Source organism: Panthera pardus, unplaced genomic scaffold (assembly GCF_024362965.1).
Source record: "Panthera pardus isolate Hobbes unplaced genomic scaffold, ASM2436296v1 HiC_scaffold_16, whole genome shotgun sequence".
NCBI lineage: Eukaryota > Metazoa > Chordata > Mammalia > Carnivora > Felidae > Panthera > Panthera pardus.
In genome coordinates this window covers 147438398-147453769 of record NW_026526721.1, presented here as the reverse complement: position 1 = coordinate 147453769, position 15372 = coordinate 147438398, and the positions used below count along the sequence as shown (strand labels likewise).

The 15372-nt window shown below is 41.1% G+C and overlaps 1 protein-coding gene across 1 annotated transcript in view; it reads left to right on the top strand.

Moving 5' to 3' along the window:
- Positions 1 to 775: 775 nt before the first annotated feature.
- The window catches only part of ACKR2 (atypical chemokine receptor 2), a 52457-nt gene continuing 37860 nt past the window's right edge, over positions 776 to 15372 (top strand). The window contains exon 1 of the mRNA XM_019418874.2: positions 776 to 4301. The gene's annotated coding sequence lies outside the window, so the exon portion shown is untranslated. The remainder of the gene's footprint in view (positions 4302 to 15372) is intronic.

Genomic DNA, 15372 nt, shown 5'->3' with positions numbered 1-15372 from the left:
GTAGTTATTTTTCTATTTTCTCTCTCCCAGGTTTAGGAGGAAAAAAAATATGTGTGTTATTTCCATATCACTCTTTGCTCAACCCACAGGTCTCTATTACTGTCACTACTGAGACTACAATAGTGAAGAACATCTACTCTCTTTTTTCCTCTTGGGATCATCTCATGTACCCTCATGGTTTTTTACTGTCGTCTGTATACTGATGCTGTCTTCTCTCTCTGCCATACTTCTTACCTGAGCTGTAGAACCCTACACTCAGTTGTGTGTTGGACATCTCTACCTCAGTATTCCACCAATTCTACAACATGTCCATAAGTGAACTGGATTAATCATCTCTTTCCCCTCCTTCCCCCTGCTGTGGACACTCCCCTCCCAATAAGCCTGCACTTTCTCCTAAATTCCCTGACTTGGCTGGTGGAACGGCTATCCATCCCATTAACCAAATATGAAACCTGGGTAAATCCCTGACACAACTTCCTCCTTTCTCCACATCCAGCCCATGACATCTGAGCAGAGGACTGAAAGACGAGGGGCCAGCCCTATGAAGCTCTGTGGGGAGATCTAAGGCAGGGATGGCACTCTGCCTTTGCTCTCATGGTATTCTGCTCTGACCAAACTGGCCCAGATTTGCCTGACTCCTGTATGCAGTGATGTTAAGAGGATTATTTATACAGGAAAACTTTTTTAAAAAAATTTTTAATGTATAATTTATTTTTTAGAGGGGGGAGGGGCAGAGAGACAGAACCCAAAGCAGGCTCCAGGCTCTGGAGTGTGAGTGGGGGAGGGGCAGCCTGCTTCAGATTCTGTGATTCTTCAGATTCTCCCCTGCTTGCTCGTGCTTGCACTCACTCTCTCAAAATAAATAAATAAACATTTCAAAAAATTTATATAATTTTATATTCCGTATAGTTTGTTGTTAAATATGCCCTTCAGTAGAGAATATTTGGTTTTATATCTTGATTTTTTAAGTTAGAAAACTTACAATCTTATATAATCTATATAACTAAAAAGATTGACTTATTTTTATGATCTGTATTTGCACAGATATGTTAATAGGTTATACAAAAACAGAATTGATCACTGGAAGCAAAAGCTTTCTGTTTATCCCAGGCAAACAACTCTTTCCACCAGGAGGGATAAACATAATTTTCTGCATGGGCTCCCTAGCTGCTTCCTGGCACTCGATATGATGTTGAGTACTGTGGTCACATGTGAACATTGGGTTACAAGCACCCTGGCAGGAGAGCCTCTGTTACGTGTATCTTTGTACCACCCACAATGCTAACCTAGTGGTGTCCTGCACATAAGCCTCCAGTAGATACTGGCTGAATGACTCACTGTTGTCTCTCTGCAGAGGTCAGTTCCTCAGTTCAGTGACGCAGGTTGCATTTCAGCTACTGGGGCTGCAATATCCAGGTGGGGGCTGTGGACTCCTGTAGCCTCTTAATTCTCTTGATCACCCACTGTTTACACAGTTGCCCTTTCAGAACCCTCCTCCCTTCTCCCCCACTGCTTTGGATGGTGATTGCTTCTCTTCCTCCCCTTACTCTATATCTCTCAGCCATGATTTAGGGCCATTTTTACAGTCTGCTCATTCCCTGAGAATGAGGTACCTCTTCTGGGAGATACTGCCATCCTCAATGGCACTGCAAATAGGTTTGTGTTGACTGATCTCCAGGCTCTCCAAGTCATTTTGCCCTTATCCTGATTACAAGGCACCATCTGTCTCCATGGCTTGATGAATCGAGGGCTCATAAATATAGCTGATATCTAAATTAGATCCAAATCACAGTGAAGAAAGGATAATAGTCTCCTTCGCCAGAGATGGGTGGGCAATTACTTTTATGGCTTTGGAGAAAAATGGATTATGCAGATACTTCACGCAAATTGGTGGCCCTGAGTCACTGTCTCTATATGCTGATGCTTTTGCTCAGGGACAGTAACTTGCCTGCCCTGTTTCAGGAGAAATAGAAAGATTATCTACCTGACCCAAGTTCACTCAGTGAATCAGCAGTCAGATTCTAGCCATCATAGTCCTTCTGCTACTTTGGCTTATGAGGGTCAAAAGAATTTTTCAAGCATGAAGAATATTAAAATAACTGTTAAAAAACTGACCTAGTAACCTTGGCCTGTTGCCTAATGCAGTATGGCTGATAAGAAGGAAATCCCTTGCAGTGAGATGGCTGAGTGTTAAGTGTACTACACAGGTTGTGATTTTTCTAGAAATTGCGGGGGCGGGGGGTGCTGTTAAACAGTTTTAAAAGATCTATTGCCACTTCTGGTGAATTTGTTCTTACAGTCAGTGGGATCTGGAATCCTTGAGATCCATGGGCTACAGTGAGTGAGTTGTCTCTGGCCTCCCCCTTACCTGCAAGTATTTTACACCAGAAGGAAGCAGAACCACATGCAGCTACCCAAACAGCCTGTGCTACACCAACACATATGCTCACTGCCTACCATTCTCTAGGCACATTGCCATACACTTGACATATCCACGTCTCTGATCATTAAAGCAGCTCTATCACGTAAATATTATTATCCCCATTTTATACGTGAGGAACCTAGGGATCAACATAATTAAGTAATTTTCATGGGTTTCCATTGAGGCAGAGGCAGGATTTGAACCCAGTCCTGTTTAGCTCATGTTGTTTCTGCAATGCTTCCTTGCCGTTCAGTGCATTTTTTTGCCCTCCCTATGCTTATTCTCTGTCTCCTCTTCTGTTTCCCTTTCAGAATCCTTATCAATCACAAGGGTTTTTTGAAATATAAAAATGTGTGTATATATTATATGTACATACATGATATATTCACAACACATGTACTTTTATATCTATATACCCATATAGATGTAGATATTTATAGACAGATATAAATAGATATATAGATGTATATAACATTAAATGAGGAAAGATATACCCCTCAAATGTTAATGGTTGTTTTATCTGAGTAGTAGAATAATTTGTGATTTTCATTTTTTCTTTGTGTTTTTGTGTCTTTCTCAAACTAGTATTATTGTCATCAGGAAACAGTTTTTTAAATCTTTCCCATCCTTTCAAATTCATATGCTACTACCTTTGTGAGTAAAATCTTTCCTGATCTCCACACTAATGCTACTTTCTCTTTTGAAACACACTCTCCCCAGCACTTTTTTTTGTAAGATTAGTTACTTATTTTGAGAGAGAGAGGGAGGGGGAGTTGCAGAGAGAGAGGAGAGAGAAAACCTCAGGCAGGCTCCAAACTGCCAGCGCAGAACTCAGTGCGGGGCTCAGACCCGTGAACTGTGAGCCCATGACCTGAACTGAAATCAAGAGTACGATGCTTAACCGGCAAGAGCCACCCAGGCACCACTCCCCAGCACTTTTATTGTCTTGGGTCATTTCCAGCATTTTGCTTTGTATTCTGTGTAACCACAGGTCCCCAGGTCCCACAAATTGATAGAGGAAAGGAGTCGGGGAGGCGCAGCTAATGATAAAAAAGGTAACGGAATAGCTGTTGCTCCATTAGGAAAGCTAGAATCTTCCTGCTGTATCCACTATATCCCAGACTTTTTGGTCTCATCCCCTCCCTGTGGTCCTGGCCATGTCTCTTCCACATTGCTGTTCCTATGACCTGAGTCAGCCATGATGCTCACTCTGTGTGTGATGCTGTCCCCTCTCCTTCACTTGGTACCAAGCTAGGCCCCATTATTCCATCAACTTCACACCATCTAGACTGTGCCTCTACCCTTCATCACTTTGCTGAAGTGGGACCATCTCCCACCCAGGTTGTACCTTTTAAAAGTTATTCGCCTTCCCCTCATTTTCTTAATCTCTGATATAACCTATTGCACGATGACTCATGTTTTCCGGCTCCTTAATACATCACCTCCCCAGCCTCCTTGCCTAGAAGAACTTGTCCTGAGATTAGGTTGGGAGCCAGAGAAATCTGGCCCAATCCTTCCCTCTCCTTAGTCAGGGGCCCCAGATGGAAGGGTGCACAACCACTCTCTTGTCTGGGAAATCGAGCTGTGATTTTGTTCTATAATTTATTCTAGTGTCTCTCTCCTCGGTGGCTTGTTAGCCTTCATCTCACCAGTCATTCCCTTTCCAGGAAGGCCTGTCTGCAGCAACCAGAACTGGAAGCCTGGTGGCCCGCTTGACATGCCCTGTGCTTGGGTAGACAAGCAGAAGCAACCCTGCTTGGGCTGTCATCAGTCCACCGTGTCCTCTTCTAAGCCTCTCCATTAACTTCTTGGACAGGAGCTGAGGACCAGTCAACTTTGTACACTCTGTGCACTCTGAAGCAGCTCTTAACATAGGATGGTAAGAGCTCCATAAACTTTTGCAGAAGGAATTACTGAAATCTATTGAATTTTGTGCTCTGCTTTTCTTTCTTAACATTATTGCAGCAAACAATCAAATAAAGATGATTAGTCCCACTTTGTTCTATATTAAGTATATCACACTTATTCTAACTCCATGACTTATTTGAGTTTTAAAACCTTGAGATATAATTCATATACGGTAAAATTCACCCCTTTAAAGTTTACAGTTTAGTGGTTTGTTTTTTTTTTAATGTTTATTCATTTATTTTTAAGGGGGGAGAAAGAGAGAGACACAGCTCAGGGAGGGGTAGAGAGAGGGAGACACAGAGTCCAAAGCAGACTCCAGGCTCAGAGCTGTCAGCACAGAGCCCGACGCAGGGCTCGAACTCACAAACCATGAGATCATGACCTGAGCCGGAGCCAATGCTTAGCTGACTGAGCCACCCAGGTGCCCCTGGCATCCTTTAACTATCACTCCCCTTGCCCTCTCTACCCCAGAAGCCTCCAGTGACTATCAGTCTACCTTCTTTCTCTATAGATTTGCCTGTTCTGGACATTTCATAAAAATGGAATCATGTAACATGGACCTTTGTATCTGGTTTCTTTCACTTAGCATAATGTTTTCAAGGTTCATACATGTAGCATGTATATGTGTTTCATTAATTTTTGATGGCTAAATAATACTCCGCTGCATGGATATTTCACATTTTTGTTTAGCCATTCATCAATTGATGGACATTTGGATTGTTTCTGCTTTTTGGCTGTTATGAATAAAGTTTTATTTATTTAACAAATACATGTTTTTTTTTCTCGAGACCTAATGATTTCAATTTTGGGGGTATATACACCTTGGTGGATCATATGGTAACTCTATGTTTAACTTTTTAAGGAACTGCCAAATTGTTTTCTAAAGTAGCTGCATCATTTTACATTCCAGAAGCAATGTATGAGGGTTCCAGTTTCTCCACATCTTTACAAACGTGTTATTGTCCATCTTTTTATTATAACTATCCCAGTGGATATGAAGTGGTATCTCATTGTGGTTTTGATTTGCATTTCCCTGATGGCTAATAACGTTGAGTTTCTTTTCATGTGTGCATTGGCCGTTTGATATTTTGGTAGAACAGTAGAACATCCTCCAGACTGATACAAAGGGCCTATGTAATCTATTGGCCAGTGAGAAACAGGGCATGCAGTCTGTCCAGTATGCCTTGGGGTGTGGCCCAATAGCCCTTGCCTGAGGTGGCACTGGGCACAGTCCTTGTCAGCAGCCGTGGGTCGGAATATTTTAAAGGCAAATGCAATCTTTTTACTATTTCCCAAATACTTCCGGGACCTCTGCATCCTGGTTTACAGTGGACCTATTCTACTGCATCACATGGAGTCCACATTTCCTCCAGCAGAAGGGCCCTGCCCAGGCTAGTGCACCTGCTCCATGCTCGCCTGGCAGTGTGGGTGGGGAGTGAGTGGACACGTGCCATACTTGGACAGCTGCATCAGGTTTAGTGCGTACACCCCAGTTATCTTTCCATAGGTCTGCTCCCCACAAGGCTCTGTTTCACACAGCCCAGCTTCCTTTGTGCCTTTGCGGGACCCACGTTGTCAACCCTTTTCATGCTGCCCAGCTGTCAGTAGCCAAATTGGTGAGCATGGGTTCATGCATCAACACAATCCATAATGCCCTCAACTCTGCCCAGTGACTACTTTGTCTAGTTCCTACTTTAAAACAAAGTACATTGGGTCTAGTTGGATGGCAGAGGAATGCCAAATCGGCAGGTTTCCCTGGCAACTGCCATCAGTATACCCTGTGTCCTCTGAAGGCAAGCCTACCCTTTTCTTTACTTAGCGGAGGGGACACATAATGGCAGCAACTTCTGGAAGTTGGGCTGGATTGACATAAGTGACCAGCCCTAGTAATGAGTGCAGTTCATGAGACAGCAGGCTGGTATTGAAGTGCTCCTCTGCAGTAAGTAAGTGTGCCATTTCTGGAAGGTGCTTACCTGGGCACAGGCACTCTTAGGTTTGTGGAACGTGTCCTAAATCCATCCTTCTATTGGCAGAGAGATTTGTATCACCACAGGCAGTTCAGCAGTCAGTCCTTCCCTGTGTGCAGTGCAAGATAGACAGCTAATAGTTGTTTCCCGATGGGACTATACCTTGTTTCTTTTCCATTTCTTGAGGCTTGTTGTATGGCCTAACATGGTCTGTCCATGTTAGAACGCTCCATGGGCACTTGAGAAGAATGTGAATTCTGTTGTCATTGAGTGGAGTGTTCTACTTATCTGAGTTTCTAGTTACTCACTTTTCACCTGATAAAACACTGGTCATCCTTGGAGTTCCAGGTCCAAAGGATCTTGTCGGTCAGGCCTTCTTCTTAAGTCGGTCACCACTTAAAACATACAGTTTCCTTGTTTGAACTTCCATCACTCATAACTGTGGTATATGGATAGGCCAACACCATAACGGTATTATAAATTCCATCAAAAGTCAGTCTTTCTGTACTCGGATGTTACGGGTTTCTTTTGTACAGGGACCATGTCTTAACTCTATCTCCACATCCCTGAAAACTTAACTTTTTTTTTTTCAAGAATTAAATTTTTTTCTTCTAAAAAAACGGAAGCAATAAATCATAAAAATATCCTTGAAAAAAAGTCTTTGAAAATAACTTTTCATCTCTTCCAGGGGAGGAAAATCCATCACCTGGTTAGCACCAGGTGGTATCAGTAGTTGATTGATGTTTTTCTTTTTTTTTTTTTTCTTGATTTTTTAAAATTTACATCCAAGTTAGTTAGCATATAGTGCAACATTGATTTCAGGAGTAGATTCCTTAATGCCCCTTAGCCATTTAACCCATCCCCCCTCTCACAACCCCTCCAGTAACCCTGTTTGTTCTCCACATTTAAGAGTCTCTTATGTTTTGCCTTTTCCCTGTTTTAATATTATTTTTGCTTCCCATCACTTACGTTCATGTGTTTTGTATCTTAAAGTCCTCATCTGAGTGAAGTCATATATTTGTCTTTCTCTGACTAATTTCGTTTAACATAATACCCTCTAATTCCAGCCACATAGTTGCAAATAGCAAGATTTCATTCTTTTTGATTGCCGAGTATACTCCATTGTATATATATATACCACATCTTCTTTATCCACTCATCCATCGATGGACATTGGGCTCTTTCCATACTTTGGCTATTGTTGATAGTGCTGCTATAAACATTGGGGTGCGGGTGCCCCTCTGAAACAGCATACCTGTATTCCTTGGGTAAATACTTAGTAGTGCAATTGCTAAGTCGTAGGATAGTTCTATTTTTAATTTTTTGAGGAACCTCCATACTGTTTCCCAGAGTGGCTGCACTAGCTAGCATTCCCACCAGCAGTACAAAAGAGATCCTCTTTCTCTGCATCCTCACCAACATCTGTTGTTGTCTGAGTTGTTAGTTTTAGCCATTCTGACAGGTGTGAGGTGATATCTCATTGTGGTTTTGATTTGTATTTCCCTGATGATGAGTTATGTTGAGCCTTTTTTCATGTGTTGGTTGGCCATCTGGCTGTCTTCCTTGGAGATACTTACCCATTTCTTCACTGGATTATTTATTTTGGGGTGTTGAGTTTGATAAGTTCCTTATAGATTTTGGATACTAACCCTTTAACTGATATGTCTGTTGCAAGTATCTTCTCCCATTCCGTCCGTTGCCTTTTAGTTTTGCTGATTGTTTCCTTGGCTGTGCAGAAGTTTTATTTTGATGAGGTCCCAATAGTTCATTTTTGCTTTTGTTTCCCTTGCCTCTGGAGACGTGTTTAGTAAGAAGTTGCTGTGGCCAAGGTCAAAGAGGTTTTTGCCTGCTCTCTTCTCGAGTATTTTGATGGCTTCCTGTCTAACATTTAGGGCTTTCATCCATTTTGAGTTTATTTTTGTGTATGGTGTAAGAAAGTGGTCCAATTATATTTTTCTGCATGTCACTGTCCAGTTTTCCCAGCAACACTTGCTGAAGAAACTGTCTTTATTCCATTGGATATTCTTTCCTGCTTTGTCAAAGATTAGTTAGCCATACGTTTGTGGGTCCATTTCTGGGTTCTCTATTCTGCTCCACTGATCTGTGTGGGAGATACAGGAGAGAAGCATCAAAGGAAAAGACTTCAAATTGGAAGGGCTGGAGAAGATGCAAGGCCTTAGGACATGTTTACACAGCTGAACGTGGCTGTGGCTCCTAAGGAACACCTAGACCCATTAACATTGTCCAGAGCCAGATCCTCCTTCACACCTGACCCTTCCTAGTGTTATAGAACCCAATTAACTTGAAATTCAACCTTGAAAAGCTAAACCATTAGATTGATTAACACACTTGCTTAGCTGATTTTATGCACATAGTCTTTAGCAATTATCCTAATAAAAAGAAGCTTCATTCTGGAGTTGGGGCTCATTCCCACTCAAGTATGAGGACCTTCAGTTAACTGCACTTTGTTTGTGGACTCATCTTTTGCGACTCTGGCCATACTCCCTGCAACAGATCTGAGTGTTTTTGTGCCAGTACCATACTGTCTTGATGATTGCAGCTTTGTAATACAGCTTGAAGTTCGGGATCTTGATGCCTCCAGCTTTTCTTTTTTGGTTTTCTTTTTCAAGATTGCTTTGGCTATTTGGGGTCTTTTCTGGTTCCATACGAATTTCAGGATTGTTTGTTCTAGCTCTGTGAAGAATGCTGGTGTTATTTTGATAGGGATTGCATTGAATATGTAGATTGCTTTGGGTAGTATCAACATTTTAACAATATTTGTTCTTCCTATCCAGGAGCATGGAATCTTTTTCCATGTGTGTGTGTGTGTGTGTGTGTGTGTGTGTGTGTGTGTGTGTCTTCTTCAATTTCTTTCATAAGCTTTCTATCGTTGTCAGTGTATAGATTTTTCACCTCTTTGGTTAGATTTATTCCTAGGTATTTTATGGTTTTTGTGCAATTATAAATGGGATTGATTCCTTGATTTCTCTTTCTGTTGCTTCATTATTGGTGTATAGGAATGCAACTGATTGCTGTGCATTGATTTTATATCCTGCGACTTTGCTGAATTCATGGATCAGTTCTAGCAGGTTTTTTTTGGTGGAATCTTTTGGGTTTTCCATATAGAGTATCATGTCATCTGAGAAGAGTGAAAGCTTGACCTCCTCCTGGCCGATTTGGATGCCTTTTATTTCTTTGTGTTGTCTGATTGCTGAGGCTAAGACTTCCAATACTATGTTGAATAACGGTAGTGAGAGTGGACATCTCTGTCTTGTTCCTGACCTCAGGGGGGAAGCTCTCAGCTTTTCCCCATTGAGGGTGAGATTAGCGTTGGGTCTTTCATATATGGCTTTTATGATCTCGAGGTATGAACCTTCTATCCCTACTTTCTTGAGGGTTTTTATCAAGAAAGGATGCTGTATTTTGTCAAATACTTTCTCTGCATCTATTGAGAGGATCATGTGGTTCTTGTCCTTCCTTTTATTAATGTGATGTATCACACTGATTGATTTGCAGGTTTTGAACAAGCTCTGCATCCCAGGTATAAATCCCACTTGGCATGGTGAATAATTTTTTTAATGTATTGTTGGATCCAGTTGGCTAACATCTTGTTGAGGATTTTTGCATCCATGTTCATTAGGGAAATTTGTCTATAGTTCTCCTTTTTAGTGGGGTCTTTGTCTGGTTTTGGAATCAAGGTAATGCTGGCTTCATAGAAAGAGTTTGAAAGTTCTCCTTCCACTTTTATTTTTTTGGAACAGCTTCAAGAGAATACATGTTAACTCTTCTTTAAATGTTTGGTAGAATTCCCCTGGAAAGTCATCTGGCCATGGACTCTTGTTTTTTGGGAGATTTTTGATTACTAATTCAATTTCTTTACTGGTTATGGGTCTGTTCAAATTTTCTATTTCTTCCCGTTTCAGTTTTGGTTGTTTATATGTTTCTAGGAATTTGTCCATTTCTTCCAGATTACTTATTGTTTGTATTTCTTATTGTTTGTATTTCTGCTGTGTTGGTTGTGATCTCTCCTCTTTCATTCTTGATTTATTTGTTTGGGTCCCTTCCTTTTTCTTTTGGATCAAACTGGCTAGTGGTTTATCAATTTTGCTAATTCTTTCAAAGAACCAGCTTCTGGTTTCATTGATCTGTTCTACTTTTTTTTTTTTGGTTTCAATAGCACGATTTCTGCTCTGATCTTTATTATTTTCTGTCTTCTGCTGGTTTTGGATCTCATTTGCTGTTCTTTTTCCAGCTCTTTAACGCATAAGGTTAGGTTGTGTACCTTTCTTCCTTCTTTAGGAAGGCCTGGATTGCTATATATTTCCCTCTTATGACTGCCTTTGCTGCATCCCAGAGGTTTTGGGCTGTGGCGTTATCATTTTTATTGGCTTCCATGTGCTTTTTAACTTCCTCTTTAACTCTTGGTTAGCCCATTCATTCTTTAGTAGGATGTTCTTTAGTCTCCAAGTATTTGTTATCTTTCCAAATTTTTTCTTGTGGTTGATTTTGAGTTTCATAGCCTTGTGGTCTGGAAATATGCACGGTGTGATCTTGATCTTTTTGTACTTGCTGAGGGCTGATTTTTGTCCCAGTATATGATGTATTCTGGAGAACATTCCATGTGCACTGGAGAAGAATGTGTATTCCACTGCTTTAGGATGAAATGTTCTGAATATATCTGTTAAGTCCATTTGGTCCAGTGTGTCATTCAAAGCCATTGTTTCCTTATTGATTTTCTGTTTAGATGATCTGTCCATTTCTGTAAGTGGGGTGTTGAAGTCCCCTACAATGATGGTATTATTATCAATGAGTTTCTTTATGTTTGTGATTAATTGATTTATATATTTGGGTATTTGCACATTTGGAGCATAAATGTTTACAATTGTTAGGTCTCCTTGGTGGATAGACCCCTTAATTATGATATAATAGCCTTCTTCATCTCTTGTTACAGTCTTTATTTTAAAGTCTAGATTGTCTGATATAAGTGTGGCTACTCCGGCTTTATTTTGTCGACCATTAGCATGATAGATGGTTCTCCATCCCCTTACTTTCAATCTGAAGTTGTCTTTAGGTGTTAAGTGGGTCTCTTGTAAACAGCATATAGATGGATCTTGTTTTCTTATCCATTCTGTTGCCCTATGTTTTTTGATTGGAGCATTTAGTTATTGATGTGTAGAGTGAGTACTGAAGGATATGAATTTATTGCCATTATGTTGCTTGTAGAGTTAGAGTTTCTGGTGGTGTTCTTTGGTCCTTCCTAGTCCTTGTTGCTTTTGGGTTTTTTGTTTGTTTGTTTGTTTGTTTGTTTGTTTTTGTCTTTTCTCCCCTCAGAGAGTCCCCCTTAAAATTTCTTGCAGGGCTGGTTTAGTGGTCACAAACTCCTTTAATTTTTTTGTCTGGGAAATTTTTAATCTCTCCTATTTTGAATTGACAGCCTTGCTGGATCAAGAATTCTTGGCTGCATATTTTTCTGATTCAGTACATTGAATATATCCTGCCACTCCTTTCTGGCCTGCCAAGTTTCTGTGGATAGGTCTGCTGCAAACCTGATCTGTCTTGCATTGTAGGTAAGGACTTTTTTTCTCTTGCTGTTTTCTTGATTCTTTCCTTGCCTGAATATTTTGTGAATTTGACTATGATATGCCTTGTTGATGGTCAGTTTTTGTTGAATCTAATGGGAGTCTTCTGTGCTTCCTGGATTTTGATGTCTGTCTTTCCCCAGGTTAGGAAAGTTTTCTACTATGATTTGCTCACATAACTCTTCTACCCCTTTCTCTCTCTCTCTTCATCTTCTGGGACCCCTATGATTCTGATGTTGTTCTTTTTTTAAAAAAAATTTTTTTTTTTAACATTTATTTATTTTTGAGACAGAGAGAGACAGAGCATGAACGGGGGAGGGGCAGAGAGAGAGGGAGACACAGAATCGGAAGCAGGCTCCAGGCTCTGAGCCATCAGCCCAGAGCCCGACGCGGGGCTCGAACTCACGGACTGCGAGATCGTGACCCGGGCTGAAGTCGGACGCTTAACCGACTGAACCACCCAGGCGCCCCATGATGTTGTTCTTTTTAATGAGTCGCTGATTTCTCTAATTCTTAAATTGTGCTCTTTTGCCTTAGTCTTCCTCTTTTTTCTGTCCTATTCTCCATAAGTTTGTCCTCTATATTGCTGATTCGCTGGTCTGCCTCATCCATTCTTGCCACCGTGACATCCATTCAAGATTGCAGCTCAGTTATAGCATTTTTTATTTCATCTTGACTAGTTTTACTTCTTTTATCTCTGCATAAAGGGATTCTAATCTATTTTCAGCCCCAGCTAGTATTCTTATTATCATGATTCTAAATTCTGGTTCAGACATCTTGCTTGTATCTGTGTTGATTAAGTCCCTGGCTGTCATTTCTTCCTGCTCTTTCTTTTGGGGTGAATTCCTTTGTTTCATCATTTTGAGGGAAGAAAAGGAACTAACAAGCTAAAAAAAAATAAAATTATAAAATTAAAAACAACACAAATCAAAACATATCAAATAAATCATGCTAGATCATAGGTGCATTTTGGTCTGGTTGTTGAAAGGAGCTTAATAGATTAAAGAAAAAAGGGGAAAGGAAAAAAAATGAAAACGTTGAAAATTAGAAAAAAATGAATGCAATGAAATAGAATGAAATGATGGAAGTAAAATAGAATTTGAAAAATTTACAAAAAAGTAAAAAATATAGTAGAAAAAATTAAATAAAATATTTTTAATAAAAATTGAAAATAAAAATAAATTTTTTCTCTTTCTGTATTCAAGAAAAAGAAAAAAAATTGAAAAAATGGACCTGCAAACAGACTGAAATACAAGTGAAATTACATCATTTTCCCCTAGAAGTCAAACTCCGAAGCATTTTGTAGTTCGTAAACTAAGGAGGTGGAGAGACTTGTGGTGTTCCTGAAGTGTGAGGTTGGTCCACTTGGGTGGGGCTTAGTGTAATGGCTCTGTTCTCCACGAGATGGCGCTCCTTAGCTTACTGGGGTAGATTGTTGTGGCGCTTGTAGGTGTGTATGCGCGTGCGTGAGAGGGGTGAAAATGGCGTAATCCAGCTATCCAGTCTCTAGTATTGGAACTCTGTTCTCCCTGATCAGCAATCTTGCACCCATCCTTTGTCTCCGGTTTCTGTCCACTTGCTGCTTTTATACTGTCTGTGACCAAGCCGTCAGGTTGTGAGGCAGCACCTCCCTCCTGGGTCTTATCTTAGATGCGGTGGTGTTTCCCAACCTCTCACTTCTGAGGGACTGCGGCTTTGACCCACTTAGACCTTCTGATGGAGGGTCTCACCGAGCAATGGCTGAGTGCTGGCCACACCCAGGAACGTTCGCTGGACCTTGCTGTTGCCGATGCACAGAGACTGAGGTCTGATGCAAGCCCGCCCCAGAAAAAGTTCACGCAGTTGTGTTGCAGCAGCATTTCAGGGATTATGGTAAGTCACAACACACATCTGGCACCAGGCTTTCCCCTTAATGTCCTTGTTCCAGTACCAGTGAATGTGGTTGTTCTCTGGGGTCTGCTGGGACCTTTGGCTGTGGGGAGGCTGCACAGCCTCTACCAAATGTCCTCCCAGCAGGGGAGCCACCTCTCTCAAGGACCCCCGGACCTTACTCTCTGCTCTTGAGGATTTGCCCTTGCCATCAGAGCACTACCAGGTATCTAGCTGTGGAGTTTCAGACTCTGTTTATAGAGTCTTAATGGAATTTAAACCCTCTCCTTTCTTCTTTCTCCCTTTTTTGTTCAGTTCCTGTAGCTGTTTCCACTTTTCCACTTTCTTTCCAGGTGCTTTGGGGGGGGGGTGCTTTTTCCATACTCTCCCCCACCTCTGTCCTTTCTTTGCAAGCAAAAATAGCTCCCTGCCCTCCAAGGCTTCTCTCTCCCCTGGTTCACCTCTCTGCACTGTGTACCTGCTGAGTTCTATATTTCAGGTTGTGCAGATTGTTGTGTTAATCCTCAGATCAGTTTTCTAGGTGTGCAGGATGGTTTAGTGTTGATCTGGCATCTGGCTGTATTTCATGGACGTGAGACACAGAAAAAACTTCCGTGCTCTTCCACCATCTTGGCCCCACCCTGAAAACTTACTTCTCATGGTAACTTTAAAGCATTCTTATTGAAAGGATAAAAGAATTTGGTGGCTATTGAACCCCCTTAAATGTTGAGCTCTAGGCCGCGTACTGTAGAGACTAGAGCAGAAGAAACACAGTATACTCTGCCTCTGGGGAACTTGTAGCTTAGTTAAGATGACAGTTTATCTACATGAGAAACCGTGATCACAGGATCTGACCAGGTGCCAAGACAAGGGCCTTAGGAGTTTGGGCTTGTCCGCTTTGTCTCTCTCCATACCTGGGAAAGAGTCCATAAAGAGTTTCAAGGTTGGAATCCTGATTTCCAGCTGTTAGTCACTGTAGAATCCTCTGGCAGCTGGTTATCTAGCCTCCACTTGGACACTCTCACCCACAGGGAGAAGCCCCAACACTCTCCACTTAGGATTTGATGATGTTGTTTGCCAACTTTGGGCATCGAGAGAAAATCAGATTGCTTTTTAGCCTAGATGTATGCATCTTTCAATCTTTGCCTTAAAAGAAACTACAGGCCTGAAAAAAATGTGTGTAAAGTCAACAAGGAAAGGAAAATAGCTCTAGTCAAAAGGTTGAATTCCAATGAGATAAGTCAATGGGTACTCACATGCTGACGTTAGCTAAGGAATGTCAAATCAAATTCATCCTGAGAGGGTCACTTCTGGGGGGACCAAAATGAATTATTTTATTGCGGACTGTTATCCTTCCAGAGCCCATGTGTATGTGAATGTTCTGGGAAGGTCTGAGGGTATGAGATTTAGAGAGGTGAATTCATTCCATATACTAGTTAGACATTTTATTCTAATTCAGGATAAAGGCTGATAATTTTGGAGCTAATCAGATATTTCTCATCAGGAATGCAGTGTGATAAAGAAGGTTTTCAAGCCAGAATGTAAAACCCTTCTCTAGTAACTTCTCAAAATAGATTTATAATAGGAAATAAAATTATAATATGAAGTACAATACCTGCAATTGTGG